General features: G+C 37.0%; 1 long non-coding RNA gene across 2 annotated transcripts in view; it reads right to left on the bottom strand.

The window, feature by feature from the left end:
- Positions 1-13,365, bottom strand: part of LOC135195654 (uncharacterized) — a 215,284-nt gene that overhangs the window by 171,876 nt on the left and 30,043 nt on the right. For both annotated transcript variants that reach the window (XR_010310206.1, XR_010310205.1), the window contains exons 2-3: positions 1,283-1,406; positions 894-940 (exon numbers count right to left, since the gene is read on the bottom strand). This is a non-coding gene — a long non-coding RNA (uncharacterized LOC135195654). The remainder of the gene's footprint in view (positions 1-893; positions 941-1,282; positions 1,407-13,365) is intronic.

The following is a 13,365-nucleotide window of genomic DNA, read 5'->3' as shown; positions in this document are numbered from 1 at the left end:
AGATTTCTAATTGTCAAAATTTCATTTCAACCTTCCTTATGATGACAATCAATTTCCTTAAGTGGTGAAATTCAAATTTTTTTTTTTCTACTTTAAAATGCTAAACAGAAAGAAAGCCGTTTATCATATTTCATAACCAAACTCGCTAGGTCACAAAATATATGAAGTTGGCAGTGTTATGAGTGACGTCAGTTTGTTTTCAGTACACTCGCCCTCACCAATAACCACTTTTGAACAGGCCTAACCAACTTCGTGAAGTGCACCATACAATTTATTGACGTATTCATTCTTTGACTCGCATACAAAATGTATCGCATAAAGAAGCAATTTTAAATTCATTCACACTGCTATTAAAATGAATACCAAAAAGGTCATTTATAACGGCTTATCAGCCATCTCTAACTGGATAACAATTATAATTTAAATCATTCTAAACACGTCACCATACAGGTGTCATTAACTGCAAAGACCAAACTATTCTCGACAGAATGGAGATCATCCACTGCAATAACAACTTCCATGTCAGCAAAGGACAGAAAATACAAATAATGACCCGAAGGCTTCCATTACGAAAATGATATTATAACGGCTACGTGAATAAGGTGAGAATGTTTGATCTGAATGGAGAGATTTTCTGTGATCAAGTCGAAATTTAACAAAGCTCTTCTTCCATAATCCACAATATTGCCAGTCTTGACTGCAAGTACAAAGATACACTGTCTACACTGTAATGGGTCATAAAATAATACTGGAAAACATTACCTAAATCAAACGTTTCTATAAAGAGCTTCCTTTACAATTACAAACCACACACTTACGTACACATGATTACGAAGTGTTAATAAAAATTGTTCGATGACTTTAACCGAATACTATTATGCAAACTGACTTACCTGGCGGCAGCGGCAGCAGCAGCTCTCTCTCATCATCGAAGACGAATCTTAAAAGAAAGACAGTACACCTGTATTACTCAGTAAATGAAGTGTTCAAACTCACGCAGTTTTCATCTACAGGAATTTTTAATATTTTAAAACAAATATTCTTGAAATAAATTCGTTTCTCTTATCACGCACTTCAATAGCAGACTAAGATGAATGTCATCATCTAGAGGAAGATTATGTCTATAATTTAAATCTATTAAATTTCTAAGATGCGTCCACCAAAAGCCTGGACAAAACTGACAAGAGATGCTAGAGTTAACAAGATGCAGAAAAATGGACAGCAACTGCAAGCGAAGAATGTATAAGAATAAAGGGATGATGAATGACTGATAGGAAATTACCTGACGGTACCCCATCGAATGAATGGGTGACGTATACGATCGATGTCTGGGCATTGGAACAAGGCGGCCACTCAGCGCTGGAGCAGAGGGGGTCGTTCATCAACTAATTTAACCCAATATGGTCCTAAAACAGACGAAGTGAGTTTTTAAAAGAGTTGATCTGAAAACAGTAAGCATAGTCCCCCAGAAATATTTACTTCCGAATCACTTTCTGTCCTCAGATGTTATCTAGATTAGAGCATGAAAATGTGGGTAACTAAGCAATTTTCTTTCTGTTAGGAATACTGAAATTTTACTTCTCCATGAGGCTGCAGACTTGTGAATTGTTTTATTTATAAACACAGAACATCTACATAATAACATTTCAGTTCTGGCATTGATCAGAAAAAAATTAAAATAATTATTTCGAGGCTGGATTGGATTTGTCATGAAAGCCAACCGCCTGGGTAATCAACTGCTATCTATTTCAAACCTAGAAATTCAGAATACAAGATCAAAATTTTTCAAATAAAAATACGATGTCAAGCGTTAAAACGCCAAGACGCGTCCGTTCACGAAAATCAACGGTATTTATTTGTTCAGCAGATATTACGAAGCATCACCCTCCCTCCTCACTTCGCCACTCTGCATTGCAAAACTGCGCGTAAAATACGTATAGCCAAGTTTATGACAGCTCTTCCTTCGAAGTTCGTACGAATCCACTTTCTTGCCAAAGGTTTTAGAGTTTTCAGTTTCTGAAATGCTGTTAAATTGGCCAACCTTTCTTACCACTGATATATAATATTCTGACGGATCGTTTCTTTAGTCCCTTTGACGAATACATTTTTGGAAGGATTTCCGGATGACATTACCAATTTAGCTACCCGTCCGCCTTCTTAATAACTGCTTTAACTTGTTTTGTGTCGTTTCCCTGGAAAAGAACTTGAACATACTGCTTTCGGTTCAAGTCCCAAATTACGTCATTCCTCAGGCGAGGAATGATCGGAGGGATTACATTCACAATCCTAATATCTCATAAACCCTACTGACTTACAGACCCCTGCAACCCAACGTTCTTGCACAGCTCACATGACTAAACAAATTGTGGGGCTTAGCTCTGAAGGCTGCATGGATCGTCTTTTAAAGGTGGATGACAAGACGGGCAGGGAAAGTGGAAGCACGAGACTGAACTCCAAACCCAGCAGCAGTGAGACAGGAATAGCCACTAAACCAAGATGTCTTAGACGGTCATTTCTCTATTGACTGCGGGGTCACGTCAGCAGGATCAAAACAGTAATTGTAGGAGAGACAAACAGTTACCATGTGTCGGAGAGAAATAAGAACACTTAGGAACAAGGCGTGATCCGACCTCCAGCTTACTCGAGACGTGCGCAAGATTTCCTCCTCACGAATAAGTTGTAAACATTATATTCCTACCTTTTAACGTAAATTACGTGCTAAATTCTACGGTCAAATAGCCTTGTTTCATCGACGAAAATCACAATAAGCTATATTTTATTAGAAACAATTTTCCTGTACTGTTTAACATGCACATTATTCATTTTCTACATTTTCATCCTAATAAAAAAATCATAAATATCCTATCGTAAAATTCCTACAACTTTAATTCAATGCATACAACTTTTTCACACCTTCTTAGCCTTTTTCATAGACTCATCCTACCCAACAATAACAAAGTAGTTTGTAGGCTTACTCCATGAGTAAGAGAAAATATGGGCGGGGTCATATATTACATGATATACCTTTGATTCAACCTTGTCCTCAAGGGAGACCAAGACAAGGCACACCAAGCACTAGTGCAATATTCTACACGGTATTGTATACCGCAAACATTGAACACTAGTAACAACAATGTCGAAAAAGGACATCATACAACTTTTCAAATGCATTTCTAACATTCTGTATCAATTTGTCTATCAGACAAATTTAAACCCTTTGATTACATTTTCATCGAACTGAATCGATAAACTATATAAATGAACTAGAGAATTTAGATCTTTTCAATGAACACTGGCATACGTGATCTTACCGTTAAATAAGTAAAGCTAAATGAAAAATTTAAAAAAGGAGTAGCTGCAAAGTTACTGTTGATCGAATCTTGTCAACTGAATTTCCAGTAAATCTTAAATACAGCCAAGGAGTTTTTGTCATCTTTGCTGTTTGTCCAGCTCATGGAAAAGTGACTATAAAGGGCAGAGAAAAGTTAGATTTGGTTACCGTTTGAACTTTGTCACACTTAGAATAAGCAGATGTTGCTATCTTATTCAGTAGAACGCTATATGCAGAGATTGACATACGATAAATCAAGGAAAAACGAGTCATGAAGACAGCGTATGCACGAAGAGATGAATTTACACTAAATGAGGTTAGGATTTATGACATTCTCTTGAGTGGGAATTCGGGGATTGACTAAATAAGACAAATAAGACTTGATGAACATGGTTTGGAGAGCAAATACGCTAAAATAGCATACTAGAGTATTATTATATATAAGTAAAGTACGATGTTATAGCTGCACGAACATGAATCGTGGCATGACAATAAAAATACGAACATGAGACTTTGAGGCTAAGGTGTTAAAAAGGAACAATAAAAGTCATATAACATGCTTAGCGCGGGAAAATGATACTCCGAGGATAATCCACGAAATTCCATTGGTAGATGAAATAACGATGGAGATACTGAAATGGCTTGACAGGTCCTTTGCACAACGACATGGAGAACTGTACGTGTTAGCGTCCGGTGAACTCTGGCACCAAAAGAGCTGTAAAAACCAAACTTACCTGGATGAGAACTTTGAGATGGGAGGCTGGATAATAGTGGAAATTTGTGGAAGTGAAAGCACAGGAATGACATGTCTGTGCGCATGTGCATCTTTAGAAGAGAACAAGCATATCATTGGTAGTGTACTTATTAATTCTAACTGATGTTTCAACCTAGCTCTACCCAAGGCTGAATTTACTGCACCATAGCAATGGACATCTCAGATGATTAATACATCTCCGGTACCACTTTTAGAATACCCTGATACTAAAGTCTTGGACCAACTGAGAAATAGAAGAATAATTATTGGACAACTACAGAGAAATCTGAAAATATGCTCAACTCCTACCCTATTACACACAGACCAATATCAACACACGGACTGGCCTAGAAACATTATACTGATATGAAAACATTACTATGTAAGTGAATCTCCTGTGGGGTAGAAAAACTTCAAGTCCCTCATATTTGGATCAAATCATAAATATTCCTCAATTAATACCTTGCACAATGGATATCAGCGATCTCCATACATCGTGAAAACACCTAGAAGCCTCATCCAAAATTCATCAACTGCTCTGCTTCATATAACTAAAGGCATGAACTAATATTTCTTTATGAAGTATCACTCCTTACTACCAAACCTAGCATTACCTCAGCTTTCAGGTTTGTCCTTGGAGGCCATCCAATCAATTCGATTCGTGAAATTTAGGCAAAGTCAAGCACTGGGCCATTTCGACCAATCAGCGATTAAGATAGTGAAAAGAGGAGTTGGAGTGGTTGGACAGCAAGTTTAAAGAGAGGAAGAAGGAATCGAGATGAGTAAAAGGCTCAAAAGTGGATGCAGCTAGGGCCCCAAGGGACGCTGCAATTTCTTTAAAGATGCATACAATACACCACGTGAGGTGCTCTGACAGCACTTACCCCCACCGGAGGCATCTTATCGGTCTCAGTTTAATCAAATTTAATTATCTCCATTATGAATCAACTCATTTCCAATACAAATTAAAAAAATCGATGCTTTATTCAACTGCAGTTTGAGACATTTATAAGAGACTTCGTTCTCATACTTTCAAAAATTAAAACGACCTCTCTCTCTCTCTCAGAGTCCAAGCATATATACGATGTACTTATAAAACTTGCCTACAGATCAAACAGCACCCCACATTTACTTCACTCCTGCGTATTCATTTTTGATTCATTGTAACGATTACTTCAAAGAAACTGAAATTACTCTCTCTCTCTCTCTCTCTCTCTCTCTCTCTCTCTCTCTCTCTCCTGCATGCTAACACGGCACCTCTTCTTCATTCAAAAACTGTACATTTTACCCAAAATCTGATTTGCAGGGACAAATTATCTGACCAATATTTTTTTTCCTTTTCAGCTCCGAAAGAAATGATCCATTGGGATGTCCCAACGAAACTCAACACTACAAACAACGATACACTAACCACTTGCACACCCACTACAGGATAATGACCACACAGTCCACAAGCCGACAAGCGCACCAAAACACAAACAGAAGATTTACAAATGGAAGAGTGGGGAGGAAGAGAGAATGCCCAGGGTGGGGGAGGGAGAGGAAAGAAGAGGGAGAGGGGAGAGAGTAGAGGAGTCACGGTAGTTGAAATACGAGACTCGAGACAAAAGAGTCTGGCGGAAGAAAGAATAAATGGCGGTTATGAAGCTGGCGAGGCATTCATACTTCCATTTCAAACTTGAGGGCGGACTAAAAGCAATATGAATAGCTAGTGTGAAGGCGGTAAGGCACGTGAGAATTCACAGAAAAAGGTTTTACTATTGTTCCCGTCCAACCCCCGCCGCCATCATCATCGCAGAGGTAAATGGGATATGGGGGAGGGGGGAGACAGGAATAAAGGGGTGAGAATGTAATTGTGTATGATTGCTGACCACCATATGCTAAGTTGCGTCTGTTACAAATGCAGCTGGGAGGACTCTCTCCTCCTCTAATTTGTTTCGTCAATAAATCCCACTCATCTCCTTCTATAGTATTTATCACAACTCACAAAAAAAACATACATACACACACACACACACACACACACACATATATATATATATATATATATATATATATATATATATATATACATATATACACTTGCAAGCCAAAATTTGCAGCTAATCAAAATATGAAGAGAAGCAACGGAGAGAGAGAGAGAGAGAGAGAGAGAGAGAGAGAGAGAGAGAGAGAGAGAGAGAGAGAGAGAGAGAGAGAGAGAGAGAGAAAATGGAAATCTTGAGAGAGAGAGAGAGAGAGAGAGAGAGAGAGTGTAACTTCAATCAGTTTTCACCAAAGACACAATAAATCCATACATATATAGCCTATCCAATAGCATGTATAATACAATAATATCGATATAAGAACGTTCTCTCAGACTGGCCCCATACATAAACACCAACCACACAGTAAAATTGAATTATTTCAACAAATAGTCCCTAACTTTCCAGATATAAAGGATATTGACTGAAATAAAGTCTATGGTGGAAGCTACCTTAGAAGGGCATTGCACAATATGTATGTCTTTATTTAAATTTGTAATGTCCAATAACCTCAATAACCTCTTAATTACTTGCTGTCCTCAGACTTTCTTCTCTCCCTGAATTCGATATACTTATATATGAATGTAAGAACCGAAATAACTTTTATTTTCTTCTCGGTAGAAGAACGGTTTCCTGTGGCTTAGCTGCACACTAACCTCTAGTATGCGAGTTCAAATCCTAGTAAGGGAGGTCGGTTCTTTTCATCTGTTGCCCCACAGCCATAGGCGTATCCCTAACACCCAAAATAGTTCAAAATAATGCTGGGAAGGCGAGCAATTAAGAGCTCATTGAAATTACAGCAAATGCACATCTGATGAAAGTGACCTTCAGATTGTACAGAAATTACCGGCGTCTAGTTGCAGCTCCAATATAGACAACTGCCGTGTTTTTTTATTATTATTATTTTTCATGGGTCCAATGAACCTGTTCCCTATATTATTCTAAGCTTTTTGTCACCGATGATACATGACAGAAAATAAACCTGATTACTCTGCGTACACTTCAATAGGCTCAGGTGCTACGGCTAGTTTTCATTAAAAAAAATTTCTATTTGTGTTCAAAAAAATAATTATAAATACAGATTAAATGAATATCCCGAATGGAATTTATAGAAAAGAGGACACTGAAAAACAGTCGTTTCCATTTCTAAAACCTAATGAAACTTAGTAACTTTCCCTGCATTTCGTTTTAAAATTTCATCTTATTTTGATGGCAGAAAACAACCAAATGAGTGATTAAACTTAAGAAGATAATAATAAAGGAAACAAACAATCAGACGACCTCAATCTCCACCGAAGCCATGGACTAGAAGTGAAAGAATGTCAGTGCCACCTGGCATTTCAGTGTTACACTGAAAGAGTCCACAGGATTTCAGATACCTGTTTAAAGGGCAACAGACACCCATATCACTGAGGTAAAGGTAATGAAGGTAAACGCTCTACTTATAATCTCAGGGTATATACAGCAAAGGTATGTAAAGCCTCGTACAACAGCTTCTATCCAGTGTACCTAATCAAGCACTACTATGAGAATGTTGTCCAGATATTCACTTAGCAGTATATTATATAATATACAATATATATATATATATTATATATATATATATATATATATATATATAATATATATATATATACAAATCTCCTAAATTTTCCATATATCATACAGCATCTTCCGTAAATTTTCCAACTAATTTATCATAAGCCTTATTTCGCCTTCCTACGACGTTCAGTGAAGTCCACCCATAAACCCATTGCCGACGTAGTTGCCATGCTTCCCTTTCAGCGCCTAGTTGAAATTGAGGTAAATCCAGAGATCACGCCATAGACGTGAAGGTTTCTGGTCACCTGAACTTTATAAAACAGAAGACACGAACTTGGCAACGACAGGTTGCGAGATGATCGTGGAGGCCGAGGGACTCCTCTCACTTGTGATCGGAGGAGAACACCGCAGAAGTGAGGTTTACTTCCGGTTCAGAAAACGTGATCCGGCGATCGTATAGTCGATGGGGCCTTTTTGCCGCGGCCCATGAAACTCAACCACAGTCTGGTGGTGGCCCATGTTGTTGGTAGCTATAGCGCAGCCAGAAGTACGATTATGGCTAACTTTGACCTTTAAAAAAAAGTACAGAGGCTAGAGGGCTGCAATTTGGTGTGTTCGATGATTGGAGGTGAATGATCAACGTATCAAATTTGCAGTCTCTAGCCTCACTAGTTTTCAAGATCAGAGGGCGGACGGACAAAGCCGACAAAATGGTTCTTTTACAGAAAGCTAATAACGACACTTGAGTATATAACAATCCTTCATAGACAGCAAATTTGAATTAATCAAGTTTCAAATACCAAGCTAATACTGAAAATAACCAACTTTGAAAACCTTGAAAATTCAATCACCGGAGCTCTACAAAACATAGTTTTTTTTATGTTCTTAAAACCGGCATTCACATCAGACAAATGTGCTATACATGCTAAGGAATCAAGTAATCTTAACAAAATGATTGTCTGACCAGCCGTTATAAAGTGTGGTGCAATATACTTACAGGAAAACCATGATAACCAATTTTCAACTCAACAAGAGTTCAATGTCTTGGTTAAAATATTCAATTTTACTGATACCTGCCAAATTGTACGCATTTCAGATTCTTTTGGTCTCCAATTATTGTAACTCGACGGATAAATTGAATGAGGAAACTGAAGGTCATTTGTTTCGAGCAAGGAAAACATTTTGTTTTCTTATACGGGGAGCTGCTGACCAACAATCTATGGGTACATGATGAAGTACATAAACTACCCAGCATAACATAGCTATGTGGTCACTAAAAATCTATTTCAAAACTGGACTTAGTTTCAATATTCCTTTGTTTTTATACGCAGAGTAATGTTAGCACAAACAAAATCCCAAGCGTGTTTTCGAGTCACAAATCATTCAGGATGACAAGTTGCCTAAAACAAACACCCACAGACCTGGCAAAGGAGACTTCAAGAAAAGTCACTCAAAGCCGCATGAACAACGGCGCTGAAGTTACTGCTCCTAGAAATGCTTCGGAGCAATCGAGTTTTCTGTACAGCGTACAAAACTCTCAGCCACAGCCCATAAAACTCTCAGTCGGCCGTGGTGTCCTGTGTTGTTGCGTTGTCAGACGCATGATCATAGCTAACTTAGAAAAATAAATATTGAGGCTAGAGGGCTGCAATTTGGTATGTTTGATAATAGGAGGGTGAATGATCAACATACCAATTCCCAGCCTCTAACATCAGTAGTTCCAAGATCTGAGGGCGGACAAGAAAAGTCCTGACGTACAGACAAAGCCATCAAAATAGTTTTTTTTTTTTACAGAAAACTAAAAAACATCTCCTATATTCCTAACACCCATGAGGCCTATAAAATGTTTTGTTCGTTTGTTTGTATGGTGTTTTTACGTTGCATGGAACCAGTGGTTATTCAGCAACGGCACTAACGGCTTTACGTGACTTCCGAACCACGTCGAGAGTGAACTTCTATCACCAGAAATACACATCTCTCACCCCTCAGTGGAATGCCCGAGAAACAAACTCGCCTATAAATTGTTGGCATTCCAGTGAATATTAAATTGAATGGTTGAGGAAATCAGCACTTCCATTTTGGTTAATAGATTTAGCAGATCAATTGATAGTAACTCCAAAATATGAACAAAAATGCAATGAGAAAATAAATGTTGATGAATGTGAACATAAAAATCAAGTATTCATTAGCCTATATAATAAGGCAAATGGGGTAATAGGATAGCTGTACGTTCACCTCAAAAACTTTACCCTAAAAAGACAGGGACCAGTGTACCTTTAAATTTACAGTGGATTCACATGAAATCATAATAAATTATTGCATGTCTGAATACTTGCATAAATAACATCACTGGTAAATTTCAAGCATAGATTTTAAATATATAGGCACAACTCATTTGTAAATCAATACATAAAAGAGTAATCATTTCCTGCAGAACTTCAGTCTCCAGACTGAAATGCACTTGAAAGCACCCTAACAACAGCTTCACATAAACTATTCAGTAGAGTTTAACCAAGTGCTCAGACAGCATACTTTTAATACACTACATGGCACCAGGATTTTTCTTTTGGCATTATGTTCACCCCTGCTACACTTGAGCTGCACCATTTCTATACATGGCTGTACAATAAAAAAAAATAGGACCTGGATAACGTTCGGACAACCATAATCTTGCTAATTAAATCCTGTGCGACCAGCTATGGGGCAATGGCAACGGAAATACGTAAAAGAATTATACTTGACTACAAAATGCAAACAAACAGTGTGAGTTCCGTGAAAAACTACGCTCTATAAATCACAAGAAAAAATCGTAAATATAAATACAATTTTTTCTGCTTATAAAGAAGCAAGTTATTAACACTTAAAAAAGAAAAAAAACATTAACCAGTGAGCCGCACTAGAAGCATCACGCTCCTGCGCACGGCCTTTAGCTTCAACTGCTTACCTACTCATTTCATTTCATGATTACGTAAACTCAAGGAAAAGAAATTGTGAGATGAAATTTTGTTCACGTAAGAAATCAGTCCCACAATTGTGTGCTGAAGTCGACAGTAAGAAAAATATAAACAATCGATTGTAGTAAAAATGCAAACATCTAAATATTCGCAGCAAACATACAATCGAAAGAATTATGCATATTTATTATGGATGTAAACAGAAAACGCAAAACCCTGTACAGCATTATGGAGTACAATAACATCGAAGATAACGAGGCACCCTGCAGCTTTGATGGATATGTAGTCATAACGCTCTCTCTCTCTCTCTCTCTCTCTCTCTCTCTCTCTCTCTCTCTCTCGTGGAGAGAAGCTTTTTCATGTTGGCCATCGCTGGACGACCCCAACTCACTTGAGGCAATTTAGGGCACTATTACTTTGATGATAGGAAATTGTTCAAGCCCTGTAATGACTAAGGAGATTGTCCAATAATTTCTAAAAATGAGTTGAGGGCAGATCCTTCAAAATCAGGACCCTGGTGACGGTAGAAAAGGAATATATATATATATATATATATATATATATATATATATATATATATATATATATATATATATATATATATATAATACATGAGATATAACATGAGAGAGAGAGAGAGAGAGAGAGAGAGAGAGAGAGAGAGAGAGAGAGAGAGAGAGAGAGAGAGAGAGAGATTTAACATAAAGCTATAAAATTACAGCCTAAAATGCAGAAAAATTCTATCCATAAAATAATTTTATGATGCAACCAGACAAACCCCGCGAACTAACAATATACATGTAATTTTGCCTCCAAGAACTCTCAAATAATCATTAACTTATCAAAGATGTAAATTAAACTGCCCAAAACAATATATAGATATTAATATATATCTATATATATATATATATATATTATATATATATATATATCTATATATAGATATATATATATATATATATATATATATATACATTAGTTACATTCACCATGTCTACTGAAATAAGATTAACTACTAGTCTCAATTTTTTTTTTTTTTTTTTTTTAGGATACGATATCCACCATAATCCTTTGAAAATCGAATCAGACACGAAATACAGCAAAGCTTTCCAACCATGACTAACGGAAAAAATTCTTACGTTCAGGGCTAACCACTAATCTACCCACTAATCTAAAACGAAGAGTAAGAGTTCATCTGTGCAACTTACATTTATCAAACGTTTTCCATCACTTCTTCATGGGTAAATGGATAGTGACTGTCAATTACAACAAATGATTTATGTCCTTTATGGATATCGATGGCATCGGACTAAATATACCCAAGTGCCCAAGATTTAATTAATTTAATTGAACAGTAGCCGTTCATACTGCTACTTTATAACATCATCATCTCGTCTATTTGACACTTACAACCATTATTTTTCACATGGTTTAGTACTAAAATACATACTAGCCTCAAAACGAGAGCTCTACAGTATTGCAAGCAACAGTCATAAAATTTTAATTGATAATTGCGAGAAGCAAGTTATTAAATATTCTAAATGATGCTAAATTCCAAATACCGAATTTTCTCGCATAATGAACAGAAATTTATCAATCGATCATAACTTCAATTTACTCTGTTAGAGGAACTTCAAAATAATAGGGTTAAAGGGCAAATGGTGACACTAGCGTGAAATCTAACACAACGATTCTTTCTAACCTCTGTCTCATCATCAACTTTCGGCCAAACAAAATTTTGCCATTTCCCAAGATGGCCGGCAGGTTTTAAAATGGCTTCCGTTAGAGATCTGAATATTAACATTTAACTGGTTAATCACGTTCGAATTCCTCAGTCACTCCCAGTTTATGTTAAAATATTGAAAGCAAGCCTTTCCATACTTAGAAACATAACTTTGCTGCCTAGAAATATCCGATGGCTGTCACTATATAAAATATGTCCGACAAAGAGGTCAAAATTGGTACTTAAGTTCATATAGGATGTAAAAGATCAAGTAATACATGGACTCAGGGTAACTTCATATTGATCGGTTTATTTTTTGTAGGTTGGAAATCAATTAAGCCCCACTTAATTTATGCTCATCCTCATTTTTTAAAAAATTGGATGAATGATCGGGCTAGGGGTAGATTATGACATATCTGAGCCTAGTTGTATCCAATATCTGAAAGTGCATATATGTTGCATACATGGTAAAAGGATAAACCCTTGGCCTATAGATCAAAAGCAATGGCAGCACAATCTTGGAAGTTGACATCTTTCCTGAAGTGAGATAGTACAACTAACTGGAAGCTTTGTTGCTTGTGACAGTCAGACACACGTGAAAGTGGCTGCACCTGGTGCTGGCTATGTTACCCTTGCTACAAACATTCCTGAATTTTGTAAAGATATAAATGCAATGCCCATACCATGTCATCCCGAAAGGCTTGATGAAGGTGATGAAATTCTGCAAACTTTAAAAATAACTAAGCTACATATCATGAATCATGTTTGCTGAAGTTCAAAACTACAAAGACAAGCTAAGGAAGTCATCATGTAAGACTAAAGAGAAGACGATGCCCCATCAGCAAAATTCACACATAGTAGCCAGAAGGCAGGTGAAGAAGATGCAGACTAATCTAAAGCTGAGAAGGAAGGAATCTGCTTAATTTGTGACAAGTTCAGAGAACCTCCGTTTCCAATATACCTTGGTTTCCTGGTCCTAGCGAAAACCAGGAAGCATCAATTGAGATATTTCATCAACATGGAATCAGCATCAGCTA

This window comes from Macrobrachium nipponense, chromosome 16 (genome assembly GCF_015104395.2).
Source record: "Macrobrachium nipponense isolate FS-2020 chromosome 16, ASM1510439v2, whole genome shotgun sequence".
In the NCBI taxonomy this organism is placed as follows: domain Eukaryota; kingdom Metazoa; phylum Arthropoda; class Malacostraca; order Decapoda; family Palaemonidae; genus Macrobrachium; species Macrobrachium nipponense.
This window is presented reverse-complemented; position numbering and strand designations above follow the sequence as displayed.